At 34.8% G+C, this 13,818-nt stretch overlaps 1 protein-coding gene across 1 annotated transcript in view; it reads left to right on the top strand.

The window, feature by feature from the left end:
- Positions 1–13,818, top strand: part of Fbxo8 (F-box protein 8) — a 46,858-nt gene that overhangs the window by 1,647 nt on the left and 31,393 nt on the right. The gene's annotated exons all lie outside the window — the stretch shown is intronic.

Raw genomic sequence — 13,818 nt, forward strand, 5'->3', positions numbered from 1 at the left:
TGTTTGCAGTTTGCTATTTGCCTAAGGTAGATACTCCCCGCCCCGTGAAAATAGTTTAACAAAATAGAGCAAATTTTCGTATGAAGAACAAATAAATTTTTGTATCTTTCAGATTGATTAAGAAACGTTCATTTTTATCCAGTTAACCGACAATTTGTCCAGTGTGTAGCTCATTAGTTATCTACTGTCAAGTAAGCAATTATCTCTAAATTTACCCAAGCTTAAAACAACAGCATCTATTGCATCACTTTCTGTGGGTCAGGAATTTCTCTGGGTCTTTCATGAAGTCGCAGTCAAGCTGTAGTTGGGGGTTGTGAGCTCATCTAAAGGCTCCAGTGAGGTGGAGAAGCTCTGGGTCTACTTACTTTCCCATGGTTGTTGTCTACTTACTTTCCCATGGTTGTTGGCAGGCCTAGGTTCCCCAGCACAGGTGTTTCTTTATAAGGTTACCTCACAGTGTGGTAGATGATCACCCTGGCTAACAACCCAAGAGAACATCCAAGAGGAAAAGTATAGTCTTTTATAATGTAATCTCAAAAGTGACATCCCCTAGTCATTAAGTCTAACCCCAAATGGAGAGGAAAGGGAAGCAGATTGAACAAGAGCATGAATTTCAGGAGGCAGGGGTTACTAAAGGGCATTTTAGAAGCTGCCAAATCCATATCCCTGGCTGATAACTTAGGAGTTAATAGCTAAGAGTAACTGAGCAGATACATACACATGTAATCAGACAGAAAAAAAATATCAAATTGTAAAGAAATAAACACATTTTCTTGGAAAAAGAGCATTATTCTCTTAGAAAAAAATTTTTTCCCGTGAATTATCTGAAGAGGCTTATTTCCTATTTTTCATGGTACACTCTCTGAGGAATTTTGTGTGCGAGGGGCAAGTTTGTGTGTTTAGGGTATACACGACCACAGCGTTATCACAGCTGGATACTGTGTTTTTTACCCACTGTCTTTCATATAGTTGAAACTGTGTCTAAGTGTGAGCCCAGAGAGCTTTTCAGGAGGAAGTAAATTAAGAAAGGGCTGGAGAAAAGTACAGATACGATATAGGAGAGATATAGTTCCCAACCTGATGTGTCAAGTTCATGGTCCCTGAAATCAAAGAATGAATTCCAAGGAACAATGGAGGTTAAGAGTGGGAACAGTTTATTGAGAGAGAGAGAGATAGCACACATTCAAGAGGAGTGTGGGTTTGCAAAGGAATGAGGCAAACACAGTTGGGAGTCGGGGAATAGGAATGGGAAATAAGAATAGCTCCTGAGACATAGAAGGGGTCCCAAGTAGGTTGCCACCGAGGTCATCTCTGCACAACGTGGGTCAAACTATAATCAGTAAGATTACAAGTACAGCCATGTAGCTAATATTCATCCAAGAGTGAAGTTGGGCATGTAGCAAGGGCGTATGGATGACATCATTACCCTTGCCAATAATCTAGTGTCTTAGTCTTAGTCTTAGAGGGTAGGAGAGGGTGACCCACCCCTAGTGAGCTAATGGTCTGTTTTTATGGGAAACCCCAAAAGGGTAGTACCAATTACAGTAGAATCTCAAAGTTCCTTTTATCCTTTAAGGAACTAAATAAATGTGCCTATTGTGACTTTAATCTTCAGGTCTTGGCTTCTTCAGATGTGCCTCCATCTGCAGTTTTGATGTGTTCTCATCTTCTGTACTGATTCCCTTGAGTGCCTAGTACAATTTCTACTTAATTGATCTGCCTATAATAGATATAATGCAAGTCGGTGGCAACCTTTGTGATCAAATAGGGATGAGAGAAGTGTGTCTTAGAAGTGTATTTTGGATATTTCTTTTACTCTTTTATTGAGTACTTGTATTTTATCCTTTTTCTTTGTGAAACTAAACTGAAAGGCCCTTTCCCTTGTTAAAGGAATTTTAGGAGTTACAAAGCAGTTTTGAGAGTGTATTTCTTTTTTTTCGCCTCTGCTCAAGCTTGAACCTAGGACTTCAGGCCTGTTAGGCAAATGCTCTGCCACTGAGCTAGTACATCCCTAGCACCTGGATATTTCTCTTAAATATTATTAGGTGGCAAGTACCAGCTTCTTTCTGCATTGCATGACCACATATCACCAACTCAGCTTTTGTCAGCAAACCATGCACACTTACTCAAAATAAAAGGAGCAGGCTTCAGGGTTTGTTATAACTCTGGGGTATGATCCATGTAAAATTGCCTATGCTTCTTGCAGGTTTGAATATATAAATCCTTACTTGTTAGTAAAATATTATGAAGTTTATCTCCTATGCTTCAGATACTTACCACCATCTTAATTTGGTGATTCTCAAATTGTAAATTTGGCTTTTAAATTGGGCCTTCCTATCAGGTTAACATACTTCATTTTAATAGTTTATAACCAATTAACTGCTGTAGTTTTGGACCTTTAGGTGGCTGTAAAATTTTAAACACATGCTTGATAGAATTGCACAGTAGAAATGCTTTTATCTCCAAAATGTTTTATAACTTCTAAATAACCTAAAACATTCATCGGAATTTATTATATACTATCAGTTTAATGGAAAATGTTTTGTTTGTTTACTAAGCTTTTGGTAGATTAAAAAATATTTTTCTGCTTGTACAATATAACAACATTGAATTACCAATAGATTGCTCCTTTCTTTGATTGCAGTACATTAAAATTGGTTATTCAGATTTATGACTGTAATTAATTACTTGCTAATATATAGCTGTCTAATTTTTTCTGCATCGTAATGCATATTTGAGAACTGAGGCTATTCTATAGGCTGGTCTATGATAATGGGCATTGCTTCTACATAAAATTATTTTACTTCAGTAATATTTTAAAACAACTTTAAGGAGGGGCTGGGGATTTAGCTCAGTGGCATAGCACCTGCCTGGCAAGCGCAAGGTCGTGAGTTCGATTCCCAGTACTGGAAAAAAAAAACCCAAAATAAATGAATAAATAAATAAAACAACTTTAAGGAAAGACATCTTCTTTGGCAATTCATATTTCCTGACTCTTGCTTTTATTTCGTTTTCTGAGGAACTTCATTAAATGGATTCTATACTAATCATCTTTGGCTGACTTGAGTTCATTTTGGGGGTAAAGTACTTCAGTGATACAGAGATAAGAAGTTGAGTGGTTTCAAGTTTAGGCAAAAAAGTTTAGGGAGTTTGACTTTGTAATTAATAGTTTATGTATTCTAAAGAACCTAGTAACCAGGCAAAGTGACACATACCCGTAATCCCAATATTCAGGGAGGGAGGCTGAGGCAGGAGAATTGGTGTCACTTTGGGGCCAACCTAGATTATAGAGCAAGACCCTGGCTCAAAAAAAAACCAAAGGGTTAGGGGAAAACTCTAGGGTGGAGGATTTCATGTCACATGAATGAAGAAAACAGATTTTAACAAGTAAATTCAGGAACATCCTGTCTGCTTATAGTGAGTAGTGATTTGAAGAAGTCAAGAAGATGGGGGAAAGGTAGGAAGGATGGATGCTAAATACATATACATATAACCCATCTCCAGCATTTCTTCATTTAAGTTGTGGTTTTTGAGAGGATTTGTTTCCTCCTCACTCTATTTTTATAGAATCTTAGAATTGTATTTTCAGTTGTGTTTAAAATGCATATAACATAAAATTTACCATCAAACCATTTTCAGGTATAGAGTTCAGTGGTATTAAACACACTCATAACGTGCCACCTTTGCTACACCCATCCCCATAGTGCATTTCAGGTTGTAAAGCTGAAAATCTACACTTACTAACTGCCCCTTTCCCACCCCTTTTATGGGAAAAAAATTACCCAATCCTGGGTAACCACCATTCTGTTTTCTATATCTATGATTTTACTACTCTGAATACCCCATATAAATATGATTATACATTATTTGTCTTATTGTGACTGGCTTACTTTAAGGTAGTATTGACATCTTCAAAATATTAAGTCTTCCAATCCATGAATATGAATTTCCCATTCATTTGCCTCTTCTTTCATTTCATTCAGCAATATTTTTTAGTGTTCATTGTGGAAGTCTTTCACCTGCTTGGCTAATTCCTAAGTATTTTATTTTTTGTATTGCTATTATAGATGGAATTGTTTTCGTAATTTCTTTTTGATGGTGTTCATTGTTAGTGTATAAAAATACAACTTATGTTTGTATATTGACTTTGTATCTTGTTATTTTGCTAAATTTATTAGTCCTGAGGGTTTTCTTCATTTTGAGTTCATTTTTGCAGAATTATTATGGTTTCTTACATGCAAGATCCTATCATCTACAAACAGTGATAATTTTACTTCTTTCTTTCCAATTTAGATGCCTTTTATTTCTTTTTCAGACCTAATTGCTCTTAGAACCGTAGAATTGTATTGCTGAAAGAGACTTCGGAGATCATCAAGTTCAAAACCCTTGTTGTACAGATGGGAAAGTGGAGTGTGAATCAAATCTGTATTTTCTGTTAGACTCTTTTCACTATTAAATGTTTTCCAGTTTCTGACTTTCCTCTTATTTTGGGCTACGGACAAAATTTATTTCATTTTAATAGCTTGCCGTTTTGTATAGAAGCAATTCAGTGAGAATTGTTTGTTGTTTTGTTTTGTTTAACTCCCTAATGCTCATAGGAATAGCCATGGCAAGAGAGTGTGATGTACATTTAAGAGGTTGCCAGGGTGTGCTGTCATGGTGGCTGACAACCCTAACTGTCCTTACTAAACAATGGTGTGATGGAGTAGAACCGGTATTAATATGAGTAATACTGGTGAGAAGTATGCTAAATTTTATGTTAAGACAATAGAATATTTCTTTAATAACAAAGTCAAGCTTAAAATTCTCACATTTTTTTATTATGATTGAATAACACATCATAATTTTTACATTTGTTTAGATGCTATTTTGGTAACATTCTTTATAGTATAAAATTAAAGACAGGAAAATTCTTCAGAAAACAAAGTAATACTGTAAATCTTCTTGCATGAAAAAAAAAAAACCCTGTACAAATGGTGTGCCTTTTAGTAAGAAAAACTGCTCTTGCAAGACCAGATCTTTAAATTTAATGAGTGGGAGCTTTTTTATGTGTTTAATGTACCTTGTGACCTCTTAGTACTTAGCTATTTCCCTTTTCTCCTTAGAAAGACCTCCTTGTGGACTCGCCCTCTTTCATTTCTCTGCAATTGTTGCCTTTAAATTTTAGGAGTGTGATTGGTTATCAGGTTTTTTCTTTTTAAAATTTCTCTACCCACTCTACTCTAAACTACTTTGGTGGTCTATTCTTTTGCAAGTAGAGAAATCCTGGCTGCCAGTTAAATGTCTTGTATAAAATATTTTCTGACCCAATCTTTCACATCTTATGCCATTGAATAAAATCACATGATACCACTTCTACTGAGAAATATTGAGAGGGTCTAAAGGAATTTCTGTGTCTTTAAAACTTAATAGAATTTGTGTGTTACAGATCTCTTTGTACATATACTAGACCTTTGTCTAAGATTGAACATTTATTTGCAGATTGTACTATTTGAATGCATAAGTGCTGATGAAAGATAGCTACTTGTAATGAATATTTAAATGGTATGCATTGCCAGCCCTACATTGTTTCTTTTATAGACCAAATAGGTGGCATGCAGGTAATTTTTGCTTTTACATCTCACTCCAATCGTTGGTACATCTTATGATAAAGTCAGAAAGTCATTACAGGATTTGTATGATAAAGGTTTTGTATTCCTTGGTTGTGTCTTCTTTTCGTCTGTGTATTAAATTCCATGAAGCCAGACAGGGACACATAGATCATAGGTTTTTAACAATTAGCTGAATTTCCTAAAATCCAAAATAGTTTATCAGATCCCACCAAGAACATTCATTAAAGTTTCTCTTCCATTCTTTTTTAAAAACGGGGTATCATTTTACATACCAAAAAATTCACTTATTTAAATGTACAATTTATTCTGTTTCTCTTTTTCTCTTTCCCTCTCTCTTTCTCTCCCTTCCCCCCAGAGGTAATTGTAGACACATGTTTCTTGTATACTTTACCTGGCTTGCTTAGTAATATTTTGTAAAATGTAATACTCTATCACAACTAAGATACTTACACTTATACAGTTCAACTGTCTTATTCAGATTTCCATAATTTTATTGTGAATAAAAATGGACATTTGTGTGTATGCAGTTCTGTGCAGGTTCCCATAGATGACTCCACAATTGATTACTGAGCAGCTGTGACACCGCAGGAGTTCTTCATGCTACCCTTTTATAACTATACCTATCTCCCTCCTAACTAATGGCGAGTGTCTTATCTTGTTTAATCGAAATTTTCCTCTTAACTGGAAGAGTACCGTAAACATACTAGATATAACACCTGTGCTAATCTTGGGTGTTTCTTGTTCCCAGTACGCTGACACAGATGATAAGAGAGCTGTCTGAAATATAGGCTGAAGTCTAGAGCTGAGGTCCTGGTATTGTTTTGAATGACTGAAAAAGATGCGTTTAATAAACCCACAAGCTCCCACAAAATTATCAAAAGAATAAAGGTAAATTAGCTCAATAACTTTACTTATGGAAAATGTCAATGTTGTTAGTGTAACAGTATTCTGAGGGGCTGGGGATTTAGCTCAGCAGCACAGCGCCTGCTTGGCAAGCGCAAGGTCATGAGTTCGATTGCCGGTACCGGAAAAAAACAAAAAACAAATATTCTGTAACAACATTTTGGAAAAGGACAGTGGTAGAATGTGTGTATGAAAAAGCAGACCAAAGGTCAGACATGGTGGCACACAACTGTAATCCCAGCACTCAGGAGGCTGAGGCAGGAGAATCGCCCAGACTTTAAGGCCAGCCTGGGCTACAAGTGTGTTCAAGGCCAGTCTGAACTACACAGAAAAACCCTATCTCAAAAAGACAATCAGTTAATCAGTCAGTAAATGGTGGACCAATTCCAAAATCAGTCTTTGACATAGGAAAATTACTTTGCTCAGACATTGAGAAATGAAAAACCAAGAACCAAAACAAAAAAATAAAAAAACGAGTCCATTAGAGATTGTGAATATTTTCTTTATATGTTTTAAGCACTTGTGGAGGAAGTTTTTTCTTCTTATAAAGCAAATATAAAGCAGACTCTTTTTCCCATAAGCAGATCACAACCTGTAAATGCTTCTGAATTCACCTTTCACTTTGATAACTTTCAGTCTCTGAAAACTTACACAAAAATAAAGTTAAAAAGCATATTTTTAAAAAGTCTTCTTTAGGTCTTACGGGTATTTACTACTTTGGGCTCAGTTTTCTTCAACAACATATGTTAAATGGCACTTCCAAGTTTTCAGTGACAATATCATTTTAAAATCATAAAGGAAATCTGGCAGCAAATTATAAATAATCCTCTCTGAATTAAAGTTTCCTTTTTAGTTCATTTTAGAATCAATTATACTTGGTACTTCCTAGAACTCAACTGAATATTGCTGAATTTCTTTTTACTTAAATTTTTATTAGTACATATACAGTGATTACATTCATAGTGGGAAGTTGGCCCATGCACATATGCATATTAATTCTTTTTACATCCCGTTCCCCTTTTCTTCCCTTTTTCTGGAATTTCTTATGCTGCCCTTTTGTAACCATACCTACCTCCCTCTTGGCTAATTATGAGTATTTTATTATGTACTTATTTGCTATTTATATCCTCTTTGCCCATTTTTAAAGTAGATTACTTTTTACTGTTAAGGTTTTTTTTTTTAATCTTTTTGAGACAAGATCTCACTATGAAGTTTGGGCTGGCCTTGAGCTCACTGTGCAGCCCAGTGTGGCCTCTAACTTACAGCAATCGTCCTGCCTCAGCCTCCCAAGTGCTAGGATCATAGGCTTGCACCACCGTGCCCAGCTATCCTCAGCAACAATGATTTTGAGAATTCCGGGGTTTTTGAGAATTCTAGGTTTTTGAACATTTTTTATATACTGTAGATACAAGTCTTTTGTCAGATGAGTGATTTGAGAGTAGTTTCTTTCAGTCTGTAGGTTACACTTTCACCTTCTAAATGTAAGCTTTCAAGACCAAAGATTTTAAATTTTGATGAGATCTACTTTATTTTTACTTTTATAGGTCATGCTTTTGATGGCAAGTCTGAGAACTTTTCGCCTGGCCTTACAGCCTGAAAATTTCCTTCTATGTGTTTTTTTTTTCTAAAAGTTTTATAATTCTCTATTTTACCTTTATGTCTATGATTTGAGTTTTTGAAAGGTGTGATGGTCAATGTTCATCTAATTCAATTCTTATTACTGTTTACCATTCATTGATTCAGTTAATCAACAAATATTTAATGAGCCCTTTACATTCATGGCACAGTTTGGTCCTGGGTTTGCTCCATGCAGCCCACTGTGTGGAATCAGTTCCTCGTAAGTACAGGCAGCCCTCAATTTCCCCAGTAGCATGTGAACTGAAACTAGTGTGTACTGCAACTGTGGCCTCACTCTGTGCATTGCCATGGTAATTGTTAGTAGTTAACACAACTGTACAAAGCAAGGACTGTGTATGTACATGTATATATGTACATATATACGAATGTATGTGTGTGACTATGTATTATATGTGTACCGTACATATGCATTTTATATTTATACTTACTAATATGTGTGATTTTTTTACTTTATCTAATAAACTTTGTTAGGTTTATGACTAAAAGTACAATATCATAGATGAATTCCAAAATTATTATCTTAATAGACATACGTTTGAGTATATAATGTAATCAGAAATGCACTTAAAAGTACTGACCTCAACAATTGATACATTAATTTGAAACATCAAAGAAGTTAACATGCTATCTAACACTATGTAATTCTGAATCCTGGGAATACATGGATATTACTAAAATCTATAGAGTAGAAATTTCTTATTAATTAACAGTTAGATTTTGTGGTACTTCTGGTTTCTTTGACTTGGTGAGTCATTCCATGAACTTTCGAAATTTTTTAGAAAGATGCCCATAGTGAATAAAGATGAGGATGATAACTAACTACCAGAACGGTGTATCTGTTGTCAACCATTCATCACAAATGGACCTTTATCGTTGATGCGTAACAAACTGACCTGGACTCCATGGTGAGACTCTTCCTCAAAGAAAACTTAATAGGCACTTTCTAAATTTTTACAGATTCTAAATTATTGAAATTTAAGGCCAACCAGAATTAGAACCACTCAGGTAATTAAATCCAAAATAATGAGATATACTCTCCGAAAAGAAAGAACAAAACTAAAAGTTACTTAAAAGGAATGAAAGTAATGAATGGGCTACGTTAGTATATGTTACTTTATTATTGAGAAAATTGAGGACTGGAGATCATAGGATAGTCAAACTCGGTGTTGGAGTTTGATCCAGAGCTTTGTTCACATCAAAGTTTTTGCGCTGTCCATGGAAGCAGTAGCCTGAGAGAGCAGCTGCAGATGGGAGAGCAACAATAAGGCAGTAAGTGAATGACAGTAAGCAGTGACAGAGTAAAGGAGATAACTGGCGAGGAAGAAACAGACGGTAGAGTGCCTTTGTCTTACACGGCTACCAGCAGCGCTGGGCGAATGGTGTGGTATTCGGATAAATGCTTTGGACTCAGGTTGACCTGAATTTGAATCCTAAATCTTCCAGTTGCCTTAATGTTTCTGCTTAGATAATGATACCTACTTACTAGGATTGTTTTAAGAATGAAAATGAGATAAATGAAATAATTAAAAGTGATTGGCACAGAGTATTAAATAGTTTATAGCACAAAAACAATATTGTTGGATAACATTTATATTATTAAATGCTATGTACGTTCATATTAAATATTATGTACGTTCATACATAATATTATTCAGAAAAATAAGGAATATGGCCAGGAATTCTAAGAAGTAAGTCTTTGCACACAAAAAAGCATTCTTGTAGCATTTGTTTTTATGCATTTTTTTATGTTAAAAAAGAATTTCTCTACCCCTTAAAAGTTTTTTTAAAAAATCTTTATCAAAAAAAGCCAAAAATAATCTCCACTTAATCTTTTGATGGTTTCCCTATGGAGTCTCTGATGCTGCTCATTTCCTTAGTAACGTTTTCGGTGTGGTTACAAGGAGCCGTGGGGGAGTCATTCTCGAACTGAGTGCACAAGCTCGAACTCAGTTTCTTTCAAATGCACATGCCTCAGTTATACAACCAGGAGGTTTCTGGTTGCAGAATGTTTATAAGGTTGATGAAAATAACTCTCATATATCCTCTCCCCAGTTTTTAGCATTTTGCGGGATCGTGTTACTTTTTCTTTATAAACATGGATGTTGCTGTTTTTCTGAAACATTTTAGAGTAGGTTGCACAAGTCATGGCTTAAGGCATCAGTGTGTTTCCTAAGAACACGAATATGCTCCTCTGTAACCATTGTACAGTTACAAAATGCAGGAAAGTTAGTATTCATTCAATGTTTTACCCAGTCTCTAGCCCAACTGTCTATTCTCTCAATCATTTCAATAATGTCTTGCACAGCAATTATTTTATAATACAGGCTTCTTTTCACATGTTGTATTTAGATGCCGTGCTTATATTTCTTTTTCTTCTGGAACTGTTCCTCTACTTCTCTTTGACTTTCATGACAGTATTGAATGAAACAATCCTATTCTTCTGTGAGGTCTGTGGTACAGACTGCATTTGAGTTTCGGTGTTCTTCATGATTATATTCACAGTATGGATTTGACTGGAATGTAACTCATGTCTTTCTCAGAGGACCACATCCAGAAGCACATGATATCTGTTTGCTTTTCATTGGAAAGTGCTAATTTTCATCATCTGATTCAGATATTATCTAATTTCTTCATTTTTTTTGCAAATAATGAGTAATACCTGGGAAAATGCTTTGGAACTGTAAATAGTCCATTCTTTATCAAACTTCATCCAGCATCCATTTGGAATTCTTGTTCATGTTACCTTCCTCTGAAGGTTGTAAAATGATTATTTCCCTCACCCCATTATTCTTTCCATCTTTAATAGTTAACATTGTGGTGTTCAGGAGCATTTCCTGCACTGGACTTGGGGATTCTTTTCTTCTGTAATGGATTATAACTCATTTCTGTCATTTTTATTTTGATGCCCAGATCACCTCAAGTTTAGCCAGTAGGATCTTCCTTCAGATTAGCTCTAAAAGTCCCTCTTGACATTACCTTATTGCTTTTGTTTAGATTTGATTTGCTTTTAGCTCCCTGGATGTTGCTTTAGGAAACATTGCTTTCGGAGTTTTTTGCTAGTCCTTGAGGGGCTCTCAAGTGGACTGAAAAAGTGAAAGTTTAGAGAAAGATTCGCTTTTTCCATGATATTTCTGTACAGCAGAGTTTCAGTGGGTACATAACTGCAGGCAAACCCCCAAAATATGCAATGTGTACAGTATAAGATTTTGTAATTGTATCCATTACGATAAAGGTTAAAACAACTTGTTAACTTTAATAGACAAAGCACTGGATACATTCAAAAAGTATAAACCAAATAATTGTGCAGATGTTTTAGCCACACTTTAATAATTAAACATTGAATCTTTGTTGCAATAAAAACATTGATTTATAGCTGTATTGAGCCCTGTAGGACTAGCTGGTCCTGCGTTAAGGTGATTGGTTTGACAGCTATTGTACTGGAGTACTTATAAATGTTACAAAGATGGTGGAGGGGTGTCTTTTTTCTTAGGGTCATTAAAATTTCTGAGAGAAATTACTTTTGCATGTTTCTGGGTATCGTAATTCTCAAAAAAGAAGTCGTAAAGGGAGGATATTTTTATTATTATTGTGTAGGGAAGAAAGTAGTGACCTAGAAATATTTAACCCTTAATTTTTAATTACTCATTTCACTCTGAATTTTTCCCTTCTTTACCCTATATTTTTGAGTCCTGAACTTCCTGGAGATTCTGCAAAATATATAACTTTATACTTTCCTCTCTACACTATTTAAAACTATCCTCATTTTTTTGTACATGGCATCATTAGTAATCACTCTTATATTCACTATTCATGTTATAGAAATATGTTGATTTTTTATGGTAGTAGCTGTTCACTCTATAAAGGAAACTGTAGCTAAGAAGTTTTATACAGTCTTATAGGTAAATATTTTTGAACTGTTTAGCTTTGAATAATTTTGGAATCTTGTTACATTCCATTTATGTCATCCCATCTACTATGTTACAGAAGCATAGTATTTTAATAACAAAGTTAAGTTTAAATGTAAGACAAATAATAAGTAAACCCACAATATCGAATTGTTGTGTATGAGATCAATGTAATAAAATAGCTGCTGTTCAGTGCACATGACACATTCCACCTAAGTTTTCAAAGGTGTTCAGTTTTGTTACCATAGCCGTCAGCATAAGGCTTCGGAGTCTCCTGTCCACTAGTGCACGTCCTGAGTGTATTTATGGCAGTGCAGAACTGAACATGAGGAGTTTACTACTAAACCAAAACAGTTTACAATAGCCCAAGGCACTTGCAGCATTAGTTTATTTCTGTGATTGCCAGGATTAATTGATAGCCATGTATGATAATTCTAGGAACATAGACATTCTTGGATCATATTCAGGAGCTTGTATTTTCCATAGCAGCTATGACACATATTTACTAAGCAGTGTTGGTAGCAAATTTATAGATCATAACTACTACGAATAACAAACAGCTGTATTTCTTTTATTTGTACATGAAATAGACTAATAATCCTGCTATAAGGATTATTTTTTCTAAGAAAGAAATATCCATTTCTTCAGTCTATTTTATGTGAACAAATAAATTATCAGCAGTAATTTTATCATGAAAAATCCATACTTACACCAAAACTAAGCATTTCAAGTACAGAAACTATTTTGTGTTTTTTAAATTGAAATTCTTTGTATATTCAGTGATTATAATATGCAGCTTTTTTGCTATAAGTGGCAATACTATACTATGTTGTCTCAGCGTTAAAAATATTTATGCCAAGATTTTATTAAAACTGTAAGACAAATCTGAAAACATTGTACCTTGAAATCAAGTTTTGATTGGTTCAATCCAAACACTTATTTTTAAGAATTTGAAATCATGCAAGAATTCATTATGAAACTACATTCTGTTTTACATCTCTTAGAGCCCCATGTTGGCAGATTAGTAGAGGACCTGTTTCATGACATTGCTGTTGGCATTATTATCAGATGCATTGCGTTTTAAAATTTTTTTGTGGAAGATAACAAGCATGTTTACTTTTTAGGGATTCTGGGGGGGAAGAGGACTGGTTGCTGATATGAATTTACATTTACTAAAAACTAAATAAATAACCATGGGTTGCATATGAGATAAGTAAAGGAATTGAACTATTTTGTGTACAAGCCTGACCAACATGAGCAAATGCATTTCTTTAGTGAGCAGAACATCAGGATTCTTAAAGTATTATTAAAACAGATTTTATTACACTACTAATCATTTTCACTTGATGAAAAGATTTGTGAAAACAAAGTAATATCTGACATGTATTAATTATGAGCAATGAAATGAACTTTATATGCATTGTCTCATTTAATAAAACAACTTGTGAGCAGTAACCATTATTATTGTTAATTTTCTGTATTACATATGAAAAAGCTAAAGCTTAAAGTAAGGAGTCAAGTAATTTCCCCAAAGCCCTATAAATAATAGCGAATAGACTCAGCCTTCAGACTGAAATCTGACTTCAAAGCCCACCACACTTTGCTCCTTCTGTGACTTACTTCGCAATGTGTGCCGTGCATGTCATGTCTTTTTGAAAGTTTTCATCACTTTTCTGAGTTACCATATTCCCCATCCTGAATACCCTGCAAAAGACTGGCAGGACAAATGGAACACTATAGATGGCCTTTGCTTTCTCCAA

The sequence above is a fragment of the Chinchilla lanigera genome, unplaced genomic scaffold (genome assembly GCF_000276665.1).
Source record: "Chinchilla lanigera isolate Chin_1 unplaced genomic scaffold, ChiLan1.0 scaffold00002, whole genome shotgun sequence".
Lineage (NCBI taxonomy): Eukaryota > Metazoa > Chordata > Mammalia > Rodentia > Chinchillidae > Chinchilla > Chinchilla lanigera.